We start from the raw sequence: 15,968 nt of genomic DNA, 5'->3' as shown, positions 1-15,968 counted from the left end.
ATTTTGTACATAGAAATGAGTGCTACTATCATTACAGATCCACAACCTAGTCTTTTCTGTATCAAAAATAAAGTACGCCTTGGTACTCTGTCATAAGCTTGTTGGAAATCAATAAATGTCACAAAAAGTTTGAATTTTTTCCTCTTTGCAAGGTCAATCAACAATCGTAAAGATATAATATGCTCCAAACACCCCCTTCCCCTACAGGTAACCACAACACACACCACTCTACAGTTACAGACAGACAGTCACTGTAAATATATCCGAGGCAACGTTCCTCATCAGTAAACGAAGCCAAAATTAGCAGAACTCAGCATTCTATAATTGATTGATGGCACGCACAGCATTCTATGAGGCTTTGAAGGAATAGCAATGTATTAACTAACTAGGCTGTATTGACGAATGATCCGAGATACGTCGCTAACTTATATTGAAAATTTGCTAACTTATTTTACGGCATGATGTGAGGAAAGGAATGACTTCAACCCATTCAAATAGCGCTGGGACGCTTTCAGTGTGGTTCAGTGAAAAATGGCCTTATTATTCTTCTGACCCGTGAGCTTTCGAATGGACGGGCCTCATATTTTCATCATCATGAATGTTCTATAAAGGTTGCAGTCTTTTGCAATAGTGGCCACACACTTTTTCGAGCTTCGACTTCCTTAATAATGGAGCCTCAAAATGACTGGAATGTCTGGCTGACTCTGCGTCAACGATGACTGGGCCTCTGTCATGCCATGTCCTTTGAAACAAACGCAAAAAGTCTATTGAATGGCAGATTTTAAAAAGGCCTTATAAGCTGTCTACTTTTGTTCAAATTCCCGCTGGATTCTGTCACTAAATGCAACACGATAAACTAAACAATTTTTGAGTGATGCAGTGACAACCATTCAGATTTAACGCTGGCTCGTGCATCAGTTCAAGACATCCTGTTTCAGCCAAAAACAGGCATTTTAACCCACCAAGTACTTACAACAAATCCAGTCCCCAAATTACAGTAATTCCTTGTGTGTGTATGTGTGTGTGTGCGTGTGTGTGCGTGTGTGAGAGAGAGAGAGAGAGAGAGAGAGAGTGTAAATTTTCCAGATTCGAAGGTGACTGTCAAGTGGGAACACCTACAGTATCTATGGAGTGCAGTAGCCTAATAACGCAGCCTGACTTGCAGGCAACCAAGATGAATAAGAACTGTTAATGTTCCATATTCCTCAACAGGCCTCTCCCCAGCAGGCATGCGTACTACACCGCCAGTATACCTGCATCACAATGTACTACAGTATAAGGATACTCAAAACACTAATTTACATATATACTATCAACATTAGCAATGACTTTCTTTTTTACACCACCCATGAAATAAGCAGCAAATTTTTCTAATGACCGCTAACTATACCCCCATGCTCATGACCAAACACTCTATATATAAAAGCTTGGATGGCACCAGCATTCGCAGTGTGGTCATTTCAAACTGGCTGGAAACAAAGAATCTTCCTTAATAATGTCAATTAAGGCAGGAACTTCAGGTCACAGCAAAGACACGGGATTCGCTCGACTCAGTCGCATCAACCCAGACGGAGGAGGAGGAGGAGGAGGAGGAGGAGGAGGAGGAACACTTATTCAAAGGCCCTCTGATCGCCAAAGCTTAAGTGAAAGGATTCAATGACCTATTTCAACAAATAGCCTACCTTTCACTACCTAGAACAGCCACACACTTGTAGTTTGGTTTAAAATTCCCTTTATACATATTAAAGTCATAGAATATTCCCTGTTATTTGTAAGACTTCCAGAAAGGAAAAACTTAGAGAAGGCAAAAATGGAGATTCAGGAAATCATCAATATATCAGTAAACGAGAAGGATAAACTTAAACCAAAAATAAAAGTAGTCCATGTCCCGAAGGACGAAGATGACATTGTCGCTAAAATTGTAAAGCAAAATCCATGGATAAATAACCTCATCTCTGAAAATGGCGACCTAAAAATTGTAAAGGAAATGACAGACAAAGATGACAAATACAAACACTATATATATATATATATATATATATATATATATATATATATATATATATATATATATATATATATATATATATATATATATATATCAAATGCACACCACAAATACGAAAGGCTGTCTATGATAGAGGTGATATATACACTGTAAAAAGTTCAAGGTAGAGAAAGGGTATAACGTTTGAGCTAAGGTTTATAAGTTAATACACCCTACACTCTAAAAAATTAAGGGTATAATAGGGGTAGAAAAAGGGTATTTCTAGTGGTTAAAATAGCATACCCTATCGGGGTATATATAAGAACTATAATATACCCTTTACAATATACCCATATCAAGGGTATAACATATACTTGTGATACCCTTACTTAGGGGTGTATTGTAGATAAAGAATACCCTTTTGCAGGGTATTCTATACGATATAAATACCCGTGTATATTAATTATAAAATTAATATATTAATCCATTACACCCTTAGGTGTAGTTATAGCTTATACAGCATATAAAATCATAGGGTCAATGAATTTAAAAGTTTTGTTTATCAATTTATTATTTTCATCGCACTTGAAAATCAAAAGTTTAGCAGTGATGAAGGCGGGTGGTGGATGCGGGCAGCTCCGGGTATGCGAGACAGAAGGCGGTGTGGGAGTCGGTTGGCACTTGGTTGTTTGTGCAGAACGTTTTGAAATATTGGCGCCACACTGTCTGGGATACACAGGGCGACGATGTCTCTTTGGAAATTGAAGCTTATTATAATATTTCACTTGGGAAAGTTAGTTCCTGTATGTTGAAATAACACTTACTAAGTTTCACCGAAAAAATGTTCTTAGAATTCTCTAAAACTTCAAAATACTGCTCGCACCGTCTCCACCACCGCCACCTAACACACACACACACACTCACTGAAGTGTTGTGAACTTGTGAGGCTGTGAGCGCAGAGGCGGTGAGTGCGGTGCAACAGACAACAGACTATATACTCTCTGCTATATGCGTATATGTCTATGTAATATATATATATATATATATATATATATATATATATATATATATATATATATATATATATATATATATACACAAATATATATATGGATGTATATATATATTATAACTGCGATTGTGTAATCAAGTGAGTCTTGGCAACAATATAATTGCCAAGTACTGCATTTGTAGCATACCGAACTCGCTACAAAATTATCAGTAATTTAAAACTAACGTATTATTAGTAACTTTTTTGTTGCATTACATTATCAGTGTAACAATATGGTTATTTGATAAAGAGTAAAAGTTCATTTCATGACATAATCAGATATACTTCCTGAAGCCCATTTTGAGACCAGATGTAAAAAGGGTATAATATTCATTATACATACCCGCCCACCGATAGATAGGGGTATTTTCTGACCATTAGGGCATTTTAACGAACGTTTAAACCTTAGCTCACACGTTATACCCTTTCTATACCTTGAACTTTTTACAGTGTAATGCTCAGAAATACCCCTCTCAATAGATAGGCAGGGTATCTTTGGTGAAGATTATACCTTTTTTACATTTGGTCTCAAAATGGGCTTCGGAAGTATATCTGATTATGTCATGAAATGAAATTTTACTCTTTATCAAATAACCATATTGTTACACTGACAGTGTAACGCAACAAAAATGTTACTAACAATATGTTAGTTTTGAGTTATTAATAATTTTGCAGCAAGTCGGTATGCTACAAATGTAGTATTTGGCAATTATATCGTTGCCAAGACTCACTTGTTTACACAATCGCAGTTATATATATTGTTACATGTGGGTCTTGGCTGATCATTTATTGTTCAATTTATGTAATTTTCACGGCCCTGCAAACCAAGAATACACGTAACCTGTCACTTGAAGCCAAGAGTTAACCTCAAAGACAGTCGTTAATTAGACAAAGGTCGCCAGTTAAGGGTAATTAACCTTAACAAAGAATATTCAAGGAATAAAGACTTTATGATAGACGTCACCAACTGCGGACGCATACAAAGAATCTCTACTCATTAAGATGGTTTTAAATACAACGCAACAGTTCCTCCAAACAGTGAACGCTAGGCATAACGAATACCAGAGTATTAAAAATGACTTGCTTGCCTAAATCCCGAGACTTACTGGGACAATTCAGCTAACGCTAACAATATAATAATTTGACTTAATCTAGACTTCGTAATAGCATATCCCGTAAGTGGTGGCTGGAGAATGAAACAAAGAAAGATTGGGAAATACAGGAAGAGGATAAAAGAATGGGCGAAGTTTTGAACAAAAGAGACTTTTACCTTAGGACGAACGTTGTTATAAAGCGTCAACGGACAACGAAAGTTCTTGCAATTGCTTCTTCACTTCACTAATAGAATAATAGACAAAAGGGGGAAGAGGTCCAACTGGATGTGTTGTCTCCCAAAGCTTGGTTCTCTCTCCTGTTCCCTGACCGGCCTAGGTCAAAACAGTCATGCCCTAGGCGTCTACGTTCTGTTAAAAACATTTGCCAAGAGACAGGTAGAAAGGAAGAAGGACCTTAGGACCACCTATTTTTAAGGCTGATATGGAAATTTTCCTATAGGGGGAAATGCCTAAATGCTACCTATCCTTTCCAACGGACGTTAAAGTTTGAACTGAAGACGCTCCTAATGTAGACAACATCTTTTACCGGTCTTGGTCAGGCTGATATTATTTACAATCAAAAGTTACGAGGGCGAACAGCAGTAATATTTATAAAAATATATATACATATATATATATATATATATATATATATAGTATATATATATTACATAGACATACGAATTAGTATAGTTTGTCGTCTCTTATGCATTTGCTGTCTTGTCACTGCTCTCAAGACTCAAGTGAGGTGACCCACTCAACATTTCAGTCCAGCGGTGTTATGTGTGTGTGGTGGAGGTGAGGTGTGGTTGGTGGAGGTGAGGTGTGGTTATTGAGCAATATTTTGAAGTTTTAGAGAATTCTGAGACAGTATTTTTTCGGTGAAACTTAATAAGTGTTGATTTCAACATATAGAAACGAACTTTTCCAAGCGAAATATTATAAAAAACTTTAATTCTCCGAAGAAACATCGCTGCCAGTGTATCCCAGACAGTGTGGCGCCAGTATTTCAAAACATGTAACGTGCCTCCTGCTGCCCAAACAACACTTCTGCAAGTTCTGTCTCTTGTATAGGCGCAGCGCAGCCGCAGATCACATTCCTCCCGCCCCTCATCCGCCACCCGCCTTCATCACTAATTCTTTTGATTTTCAAGTGCGATGAAAATAATAAATTGATAAACCAAACTTTTAAAATCACTGACCTTATGATTTTATATACTGTAAGCATAACTACACCTAAGGGTGTATTGCATTAATATAGTAATTATATAATTTATATACCCGGGTATATATGTTACAGGGAACAGATCAACACTTGTTTTAGAAGTGTACGTAGCGTAATCTTAGCGATCTTCTTCAGGAAAAAGACGTGAAAACGTTCAACCCATGATCACACTCGCATCTTTTTTTCCCTCTCTCTCTCTCTCTCTCTCTCTCTCTCTCTCTCTCTCTCTCTCTCTCTCTCTCTCTCTCTCTCTTCCGAATCCCTCTTTCTCATCGTTTACCAAAGCTCATCCACCCTAACCTCACTCATTCTCTCAAAGCAACTAAATGGACTATTTAAAGAAACACAATCGTTTCTACAAAAATAGGTTTATTATTCAAATAACCCAACAAGAAATGAATAAAACAAAGCAAAGATTAAAATGCATAATAAATGAATTATCGAGTCAGATAACTAAACTCTAAACTGCAAAGCACTTCTGATTAAAGAAGTCTCATTATGGCTAATAGCCTGGAAATCCCCAAAATCACACATACTCCCAAATCAATAACTAAAAGTCATGTCAAAAAACAGTCTACCACAATTCCACAGACATCTGATGAAAGAATTAAACATGATAGAAAACTCCCAAAAATATATGAAATGCAAAACACAATAATGGAAAGTGTAAAATGCATAGCCAAGATATGGCAAACGTAACATAACAAAATAAAAATATAAAAGAGGTATGAATATTCATATTAAATTTCCCACACCAGTTCACAAGTACATAATGATTAAAAAGTCATGGTAAAAATCACAAGTTCAATTTTCTCCCATAAAAACAGAGATTTGAGACTCTACCTTATCTGCCGATTTTCAAAGCCTGGAACCACTCCAAAGCTATGACTGGACAACTGCAGTTCTGTCACGTTAATGAACGATCAAACTCACTTTTAGGGCAGATTTTGGCATAATCTAGATCAAAGTAACGCACGTACTCACAAATATATATAACGCTTCGGAGATCACCTGATCGCAAATATTGCTGAGCTTCTCGCGCAGAGAGCTGAGGAATCAAACTATTTGCTGAATACAAAGATTTTGCAACTGACGACTTCCATCAGTACCATCTCACTCCATAAATTCTTTCATCACAAAGCATTGATGTATGAAATTATAAGATTGTAGCGGCCAGATTTTCTGAAATAGTGCTCGGCCACCACATAAGAGCGTCTCGCTCTCCTTAACGGCAAACTAAAAATAAAAGCATATGTATAAAACATAACAGATAGAGCTATGCTCAATTAGCAATGTCTACTGCACTGCAGCTTTAAGGACTGCTCTCATGACGCACTTCCAAAGTCACTGGGGTTGTGTTCTTAGAGCCTTTACATGTAATCTTACAAACACGAATAAGCTTTACTACCCCCACAACAAGAATTATCAGTAAAATAGCTATTAAGACAATTAAAATTGTCGGCATAATATATTCCTGATACTGGAACATCACGGGATCGTCGATGTCTTCCAACGGTGGAACAGTCATTGGCACCTTGGTTGTAGGTACCTCCACTACAAATGCTCGTTATGCGTATGACGCATAATTATCTTCTCAGAACTGTTGAATACAGCACGGCTAAGTACGAGAAAGTCCGTAGACATCACACTGCAGGATGAGCATCAAACAGCTTGGATCCTCGAAGAACGAATGATGTCGACTTGTTGTTCTGGCACATCATTGTAACTGCATACTCCTTGCAAAAACATGGCAGGAAGAGTACTGGTGGACTCAATGTGGTAATCTCGCAGGAACTGTCTAAAGTCACATTCTGTCGGAGTCTGTCCATGAACTAATGATAATTCACAACCACCCACAGATACAACTCGCAACTGGAAAATACTACTGTCACACACACACTTCTCTCTAACTAAAGTACAACTTGTCTTATAATCAACTCCCGAACCTTGATATTGATCTCCCAAAATGAACATGGTCTCTAATCCATCCCATGTCACTACTGAGTCTCCAAAAGCACTCGAAAAGGTCTAATAACAAAAAAGGTTTCATGTTACTGAACCAAACAAAACTACTAATGCAAAAGTCAAACACTCAAAATGTGAACTAATTCCAAGTGTGTATCTCAGAATAATCACAGTCAACTCACTATTAAGCACAATAACTCTACGGAACTCACTCACAAAAAAATTTTCCAACAGAAAAAAAAATACTAAAGAATCCTATCACCAAACACTAAAAGGTATCATATCTCGTAAAAATTGACATGAAAGTTCTACTCTGCATTTAGCAAATATTTCGCAACACCTGACTAACTTCTCAACAAAATAGCAATTGACGTAATGGCAATCGCTCCCATGATCTCAACAACTACAATTACTCACAATACAGCTCCTTTATTTAAAAAAAGAAACTGAAAAAAAATCCAAATACTCAAACACGATCTCCCAACCTGAAAAAAAAAGGATCAGACTTGTTCGGTCCGATATACTAAGTACCTCCCAAAAAAAAAATCTAAACAACAAAGATATTGCGTCAGATGATAAAATACATCATAACACAATAACACTAACACTTCTAACACACAGGGTCAAATCTCGTATGAAATTAGCCCATGTCTCAACTTTCTAAAATCATTCGAAAACAAATGATTAAGAACTTCAACATCTAAAATGAACAAGAGACAAAAAAAAAAAAAAAAAATCATATATATACAAATATTAACCCATTTATCCCTCTAACTATATACAAATGTTCCATTACATAACTATATACAAATGTTCCATTACATCCCAACTTTCTTTAACTTCGAAATATGGGTCAATTTCGTCACTCCAGTATTTACATCTTTAACTACAAATCTATTCCCTCTTTTGATCTCTACAATCTCAAAAGGTCCGTGGAACTTCGGACTTAATTTATAATTCAGATCATTCCGAACATTCACTTTAACAAACACTCTATCACCCATCGAAAAAGCTACTCCCCTCGATTTCGCGTTACTTTTCTCTACCATTGCACGCGAACTAAGTTCAAGTTCTTTACTGATACGTGCAAATCTTTCTCTCGCTGTATTTATCAACGAAGTGACCGTAACATCACCCTGAACTCGCTCTGGTAACAAATCAAAAGGTCCTTTCAACTTGTACCCATACAAAGCTTCTGCTGGAGATATCTTAATTGTGTCATTCATCATAGTATTGATACTATATTGCACTTCATCCAAAGATCTGTCCCAATGTGTATCGGAACCACCCACCGTCATGCGCAAAGCTTCGATTACTTTCCGATTCGCCCTCTCACATAACCCATTCGCTTCAGGTCTATACGGGATTATAGATACTTTCTTTATTCCCAGTAAATTAGCAAGACCGTCTAAAGTCTTATTAATAAACTCCCTACCATTGTCTGTGATCAGACATTCAGGAACACCATATCGACAAATTATCCCCTTAAAGAACGCTATAGCAACTTCCTCAGCTGATTTGTATTTCAGTGGGAAAATCTCGACAAAACGAGTCAACTCATCAACAACTACTAATAAATGTCTATAACCATAAGCGGACTCTGAGAAGTTACCCAGAATATCCATATGCACTCTCTGAAACGGCCTATGTGGTATGGGATATGAACCCAAACGACACGACACTGTCGTCGCTGGCTTATTCGCATTGCAAATAGCGCACTTCTTCACAAAGGCTTCTACTGCGGAAAACATATTTTTCCAAAAGAACTTTGACCTGACGTTTTCATACGTCTTGTCCACACCTAAATGAGGAGAACCAAATTTACAATGTACAATGTCTAGAACTTGTGGTACTAGACTCTCTGGCACGATGATTTGTGTAATCTCACCCATGCTTCGAGTACTTCGCAAGTTATACTTAACTTTCCTCACCAATAAATTATTCTCCAACTCTAGACCAGAAAAAGGCAACTTATACCCTTTCTTCGGTGAAACTCCCTAAGAAATGCCTTAGCATCTGACAACAATTTATCTTCATCTTGCTTTTGTTCGAGCAAGCCTATGTCCCAAGTGACATTTTCACCCGTAATATAACACACTGCGTTACTCTCACTATCACGAATAACAATCTCTCCCGAGACTGCCGACTCACTATTTCTCCCCGAAGTATGCACTGTAGGAACGTGTATGTCCTCTACATGCGATATCTCAGAACTACTAATATCAGAGACATTAGACACCAAATATTTACTCTCTTCTCCCACACAGGATTCGGTGTGTATTTCCTCATCCTCGACCGGAAAATATCTGCTCAATGCATCTGCAACTACATTATGCTTACCTTCAATGTATTTGAGGTTTGCATCAAAATCTCTCAATGTTAGGAACCAACGTGCTCTCTTGGGCGACAAATTTGGCTTATTAAAAAGCTCTAACAACGGTTGATGATCTGTAAAAATCTCAACTTTATTTCCCAACAACAACATCTTAAAATGAACAAGGCTAGAGACGACTGTGAAAGCCTCCTTGTCCACAACTGACATCAGCCTTTCGTTACTACCACGCGTTTTGAACTTTCTGCTATAAAAAGCAATTGGGTGTAATTTCCCCTCAAATTTCTGCATCAAACACGCACCTATACCTTCCTGACTCGCGTCAGTCACTAAGGTGAACGGTTGACTAAAATCTGGAAACTTCAAAACTGGTGGGTTCACCAAAGCGTTCTTAAGCTTCTCAAAAGCTAATTGTTGACTATCACCCCAAACAAACTTAACGTCTTCTCGTAACAAATCTGTCAATGGAGACGCTATTGTAGAAAAATTCCGCACAAAACGGCGAAAGAAACCCGACATACCTAGGAACGAACGAATCTGTTTCCTGGTTTTGGGAACTGGAAAATTCACAATGGCTTTAACTTTCTCATCATTCACTCTAACTCCCTCTTTAGAGATAACATGTCCTAAATAGACAATTTTTCTCTTCAGAAACTCACATTTGGCCAATTTGACCTTTAACCCAGCGAACCGTAATCGCTTGAGGACTTCTTTTAACACCTTTAGATGTTCTTCAATTGTATCTGTGCATATGAGAATGTCATCCATGTACACAAACACCGACTTTCCTAACAAGCCATGAAGTACTGTGTTAACCAGTCTAGTAAATGTTATTGGGGACCCTTGTAATCCAAAAGGCATCCTATTAAACTCGTAATGTCCCTTTGGTACCGAAAATGCTGTATATTTACGGCTACTCTCACAAAGGGGAACCTGTAAAAACCCTTGCATAAGATCTATAGATGAATATATATTCTTGCCACCGATCTCAACAAACAAATCAGGCAAACAAGCTACCGGATATCTATCTGGGCATGTTTTTTCATTCAATTTACGAAAATCTACACAAACTCTGATACTACCGTCTTTCTTAGGAACTGCAAGCAAAGGAAAATTAAACGGAGAATTGGACTCCCACCTCTGAACTTCTTTTTCTACTTCTTCTCTGATCTTAAAAGGAATTCGATATGCTGGAATATATATGGGATTTGTACCCTTTTCTAGGCAGATTGAATGTTCTAAAACATCTGTAACTCCTAATTTATCTCCTTTCAAAGCAATGATATCTAGATATTCTTTCAACACTTTCTCTACTTTATCTGAATATTCAGGATAATCAACTTTAGCCAAATGTTCATGCAGAACCTGACTTCGGAACTGTTGCTCCTCGTTAGGAAACATATTCCCGTCTCCACAAAAACTCACTAATTTATGCTCTTCATTAAACTCTTCAAAATCAATTACATAAGTACCCTTGTGATATTTTTTCACTGAGTCTTGATAGCTAACTAATTCTACTGAAGTCACGCCTGCGACTGTAACTTCATTTACTGACACCATACTCACAACGTCTTTGAATTTCTCGGTTCCCTCAACAACGCACACTTGAGAAGGAAAATTTTTCTTTTTCAGCGACACTTTAACCAATGTAGGAACTCGCGGTTGCAATTCAATATCTTCCAACAAAAATCCTTTGAAAGATCTTTGCGGAATATCTTCACTCTCTAATGACTGTGTTACACATGTCTCAGACTGTGTCTTAGGTTTCTCACAAGTTTTTTTCCTGTGTATATATGGAACAAAACAACCTGACTCACCTATTGTAATCCCCTGAACTCCCGTAAGAATGTTGATGTTATGTCGCATACAAGAAGGGTGTCCTAGCAAAACCATTTCACCTAAGGCTAATCCTTCTATGACCAAAAATGATTCTACTATTGTCTTTCCACCGATACAAAGCGTAAGAAATGACGAACCTAAAATATTCAGTTTCCTCGCTTGTACATCACACACTGTCTCACTAGAAGGGACTAATTTGCACTCTGGAAACTTCGAGTGAAAAGGTCAGCATTTACTAAGTTAACTGAGCTACCAGAATCAATGAAAATAGAAATTTCACTGCCATTAGAAAATCCACGTACAATCGGCCTAGGTTCTAGTGACTCTAAGACCTGATTAGCTCATTATCCTGTGTCCGTTTTCGAACTTATCTTGTGAAAATTCTGCTGTTCCTTTGTGTATCTAGAACTTGCATCATGTGGAATTCTCCTGTCATATCTAGAAAAAACCTCCCCGTGACTTCCTGAATAATCTCTATTCTTTGTGGCTGGGCAAAATCTCCATCCATGATCTGAAGATTTGCAAACTGAACAATATCTAACTCTGCAATTTGATTTACTATGTCCTAGTTTATCACAATTAAAACAACGTATCGTCGTGACTGATCTCTCTGGAATTTTCTTCGATTCTACTCGTGCACATGTCTTCGCTGTTGCATCATTTCCCGAATGCGAGGACTAGCCATTATTCTGTGGTTTGAAACCGCAGCTGACATCTTTGCACCTCCTGTACAAAACTACTGTCCAGTGTCGGGCATTTTGATAGATTTTTGTTAATCTGTGCAAACAAAAAGGATTCGTCTGTATCAAAACTATCTACAATTACATCTGGGACCGACGTTAAAAGGCAAGCAAAGTGTAACAATCTTTCAAAATTATCTAAGGAGATATTATTTCCAGTTACCCATGGAGAGCCTGTTATAGATTTCTTTAACTCACCTACTGCATCAAATAAATTCGCACTGTATGTGACTAGTGAATCATTGCCTTTCTTTATTTTGAGAAACTCTCGCAAATTCCGAACTGCACATTCACGTTGAACTCCGCCATAAGTAGCTCGTAGAAATTTCTGCAGTTCATTCCAAGTTTTACACCTTCTGAACCCGAAACTGCGTGCTCGTTTCCCAATATCTCCTTTATCTAAATCCAGAAATGATTTTGCCTCTGTTAAAGCTTCAGCGCCATTCGTAATTTTCTTGGAATTCAGATAATTGTTCACTGACTCAATGAAAGTTTCTATATTTTGGGTTGGCTTCCCATCAACTAACCCTTTAAAATTTGTAATTCCCCGCTTAAATGTTCGTCACTTTATGCACCACAATTGATTGGGATGTGCTTGCTGCATCATCCGGCATTTTGTGAAAAAATCACACGCCCTGAGCGTAACAACATAAAAAAGAAAACCAAAAAGAACACTAGAGAAAGGCAAGTTACCCCTCTAAAAGAAGAACAGAAAACGGAGTTCTGCGCAACTTACGAGAATGGGGTACTTACCAATTTGAAACAGAAAACGGAGCCTATCTGTCAACTTGCAACCTGTGACGTCACCATCTCGAAGACGAAGCAGAAAAACAAACAAGCGATTTTTTGTTGAATCATCACTTTGCTTAATTAACTCACAATCGCCACTATTCACACTTATTTGGGTATTTTGTTAACCCCAAAATTGCTCTAGAGATCATCCAGATCTATTTCACAACTCCCCACTCCCAGTACTCGAATAGAAACGGAAAAAAGAAAGGTTCCCCGTATTTCACACGTAATCACGACCTACCAGTCATTCAACACTGACCTCTTAAGACTGATCATCTTACATCACGGTGAAGTCGCCAGTCTGCCTTGGGTATCAACGTTACCAATTAGTCTATTAGTAATCTCCTCTTTCGCCATCATTAAAGACATTAAAATCATGGCCACCATTTAAAATCAAAAGACACCGCTGCCGCCATTTCATTCAGAAACGGCTGTTTAATTCAGACTCAACACTTGGACAGAATTAACACCCTTTTGAAAGTGTACGTAACGTGCTCTTAACGATCTTTAATCAGGAAAAAAACGTTCGAAAACGTTCAACCCATCTATTTTTCTCCTCTTTTCTCTCTCTCTCTCTTTTCTCCTCTCTTCTCTCTCTCTCTCTCTCTCTCTCTCTCTCTCTCGTATCGCCTCTCTCTCTCTCTCTCATCGTTTTCCGAAGCTCATCCACCCTAACCTCACTCATTCTCTCAAAGCAATTAAATGGACTATTTAAAGAAACACAATCATTTCTACAAAAATAGGTTTATTATTCAAATAACCCAACAAGAAATGAATAAAACAAAGCAAAGATTAAAATGCATAATAAATGAATTATCGAGTCAGATAACTAAACTCTAAACTGCAAACACTTCTGATTAAAGAAGTCTCACTATGGCTAATAGCCTGAAAATATCCAAAATCACACATACTACCCAAATCAATAACTAGTCATGTCAAAAAAGTCAAAAACAGTCTCCACCACAATTCTGTCCACAGACATCTGATGAAAGAATTAAACATGATAGAAAACTCCCAAAAATATATGAAATGCAAAACACAATAATGGAAAGTGTAAAATGCATAGCCAAGATATGGCAAACATAACATAACAAAATAAAAATATAAAAGAGGTATGAATATTCATATTAAATCTCCCACACCAGTTCAAAAGTTCATAATGATTAAAAAATCATGGTAAAAATCACAAGTTCAATTTTCTCCCATAAAAACAGAGATTTGAAACTCTACCTTATCTGCCGATTTTCAAAGCCTGGAACCACTCCAAAGCTATGACTGGACAACTGCAGTTCTATCACGTTAATGAACGATCAAACTCACTTTTAGGGCAGATTTTGGCATAATCTAGATCAAATTAACGCACGTACTCACGAATATACATAACACTTTGGAGATCACCTGATCGCCAATATTGCTGAGCTTCTCGCGCATAGAGCTGAGGAATCAAACTATTTGTTGAATACAAAGATTTTGCAACTGAGTCTTCGACCAGTTCCATCTGACTCCATAAATTCTTTCATCACATCTTAAAGCATTGAAGCTATGAAATGCATATATAAGAAAATTGTAGCAGCCATATTTTCTGAAATATATATATATAAATCATAATATATATAATAGGGTATATTTACTATATATATACACCCTTAATATATATATATATCATAAGTATATATTATATATATAGGGTATATTGTAAAGGGTATATTATAGTTCTTATATATCCCGATGGGGTATGCTGGTTTAATCACTAGAAATACCCTTTTCTACCCCTATATATATATTAATTTTTATAAATGTGTATATTGTTTACACTGTATATCCAAATGCAAAGTATATGACTGTTATATATAAAGGATATAATGCCCTATCAATCAATGCTATAAATGTCATATATTTGGTCACAGTATACAACAAAATTGTAGATATGACCAAGCTTAATTGTTAGATGTGGTGAAAATCACAAATCAAATGAATGTGCTAGCACCATCTAAAGATGTAAAATGCTGATGTGAAAAGAAAGGTCATAGTGATACTAAACATAGAACATATATGATGGCAATTTGCACAGTCTATAAAGAATATGTATCAAAGATGAAAAATAATACATCATGGCTTTGACTAATAGTCTTCTATGCAATTTAATAAACATACAGTCCGTAGGAAATAAAATAACACTATTAGAAATCTGATAAATGATTACAAAAATGATATATGCATGCTAACGGAGACTTGACTAAGCAATAATGTAAGCGATTACTTAAAACAAATTAAAAACAATAATTAAATGGTACTAAGTCTCACAATGACTTTAAACCATGTACCAAGAGAAAAAAACGGTGCCATGGTGGATGGGAATCTTTGTCAAAAACAACGTGTATGAAAAGTATCTATGATGAACCAAAATGTGTTCAGTACATTTGAATACATCAACACCAAAATCACAAACATAAACAAACACATACAAATCATAAAAGTTTATAAACCACTAAGTTTACAAGTAAGAGATTAAATAGAGGAATAAAATTCAGTGATTTCGAATATACTTGTTTTATAAGAAAAAAAATATGCTGATTTGTGGTGACATCAACCTGCAGTGACTGGATGATAACGATGACAAATATGTCAAAGACCTTTATAGAGCTACTTGAAAGCCAGGACGACCTCGAAAAAATGTTGTGAACAAAACCGACATCAGTATGGAACCATACCACTGACCTAGTGATACAAAACAAAAACAACGAGATTGTGAATGACATACAGGTTGAGTCTGAATGCGTGATATCTCCAGTACATAAATTAGTTATATTTAGTATAAATATCTGGAAAGGTTATACACTAAAAAAAAAAAAAACTATCACTTACAGAAACAAAAAACCAACTTTAAAGCTGATGAATTTATTGATGAGAGCTTCAAGAAAAGAAGAGAAAAGAGCCAGAAGT

The sequence above is a fragment of the Macrobrachium rosenbergii genome, chromosome 2, assembly GCF_040412425.1.
Source record: "Macrobrachium rosenbergii isolate ZJJX-2024 chromosome 2, ASM4041242v1, whole genome shotgun sequence".
NCBI lineage: Eukaryota > Metazoa > Arthropoda > Malacostraca > Decapoda > Palaemonidae > Macrobrachium > Macrobrachium rosenbergii.
This window is presented reverse-complemented; position numbering follows the sequence as displayed.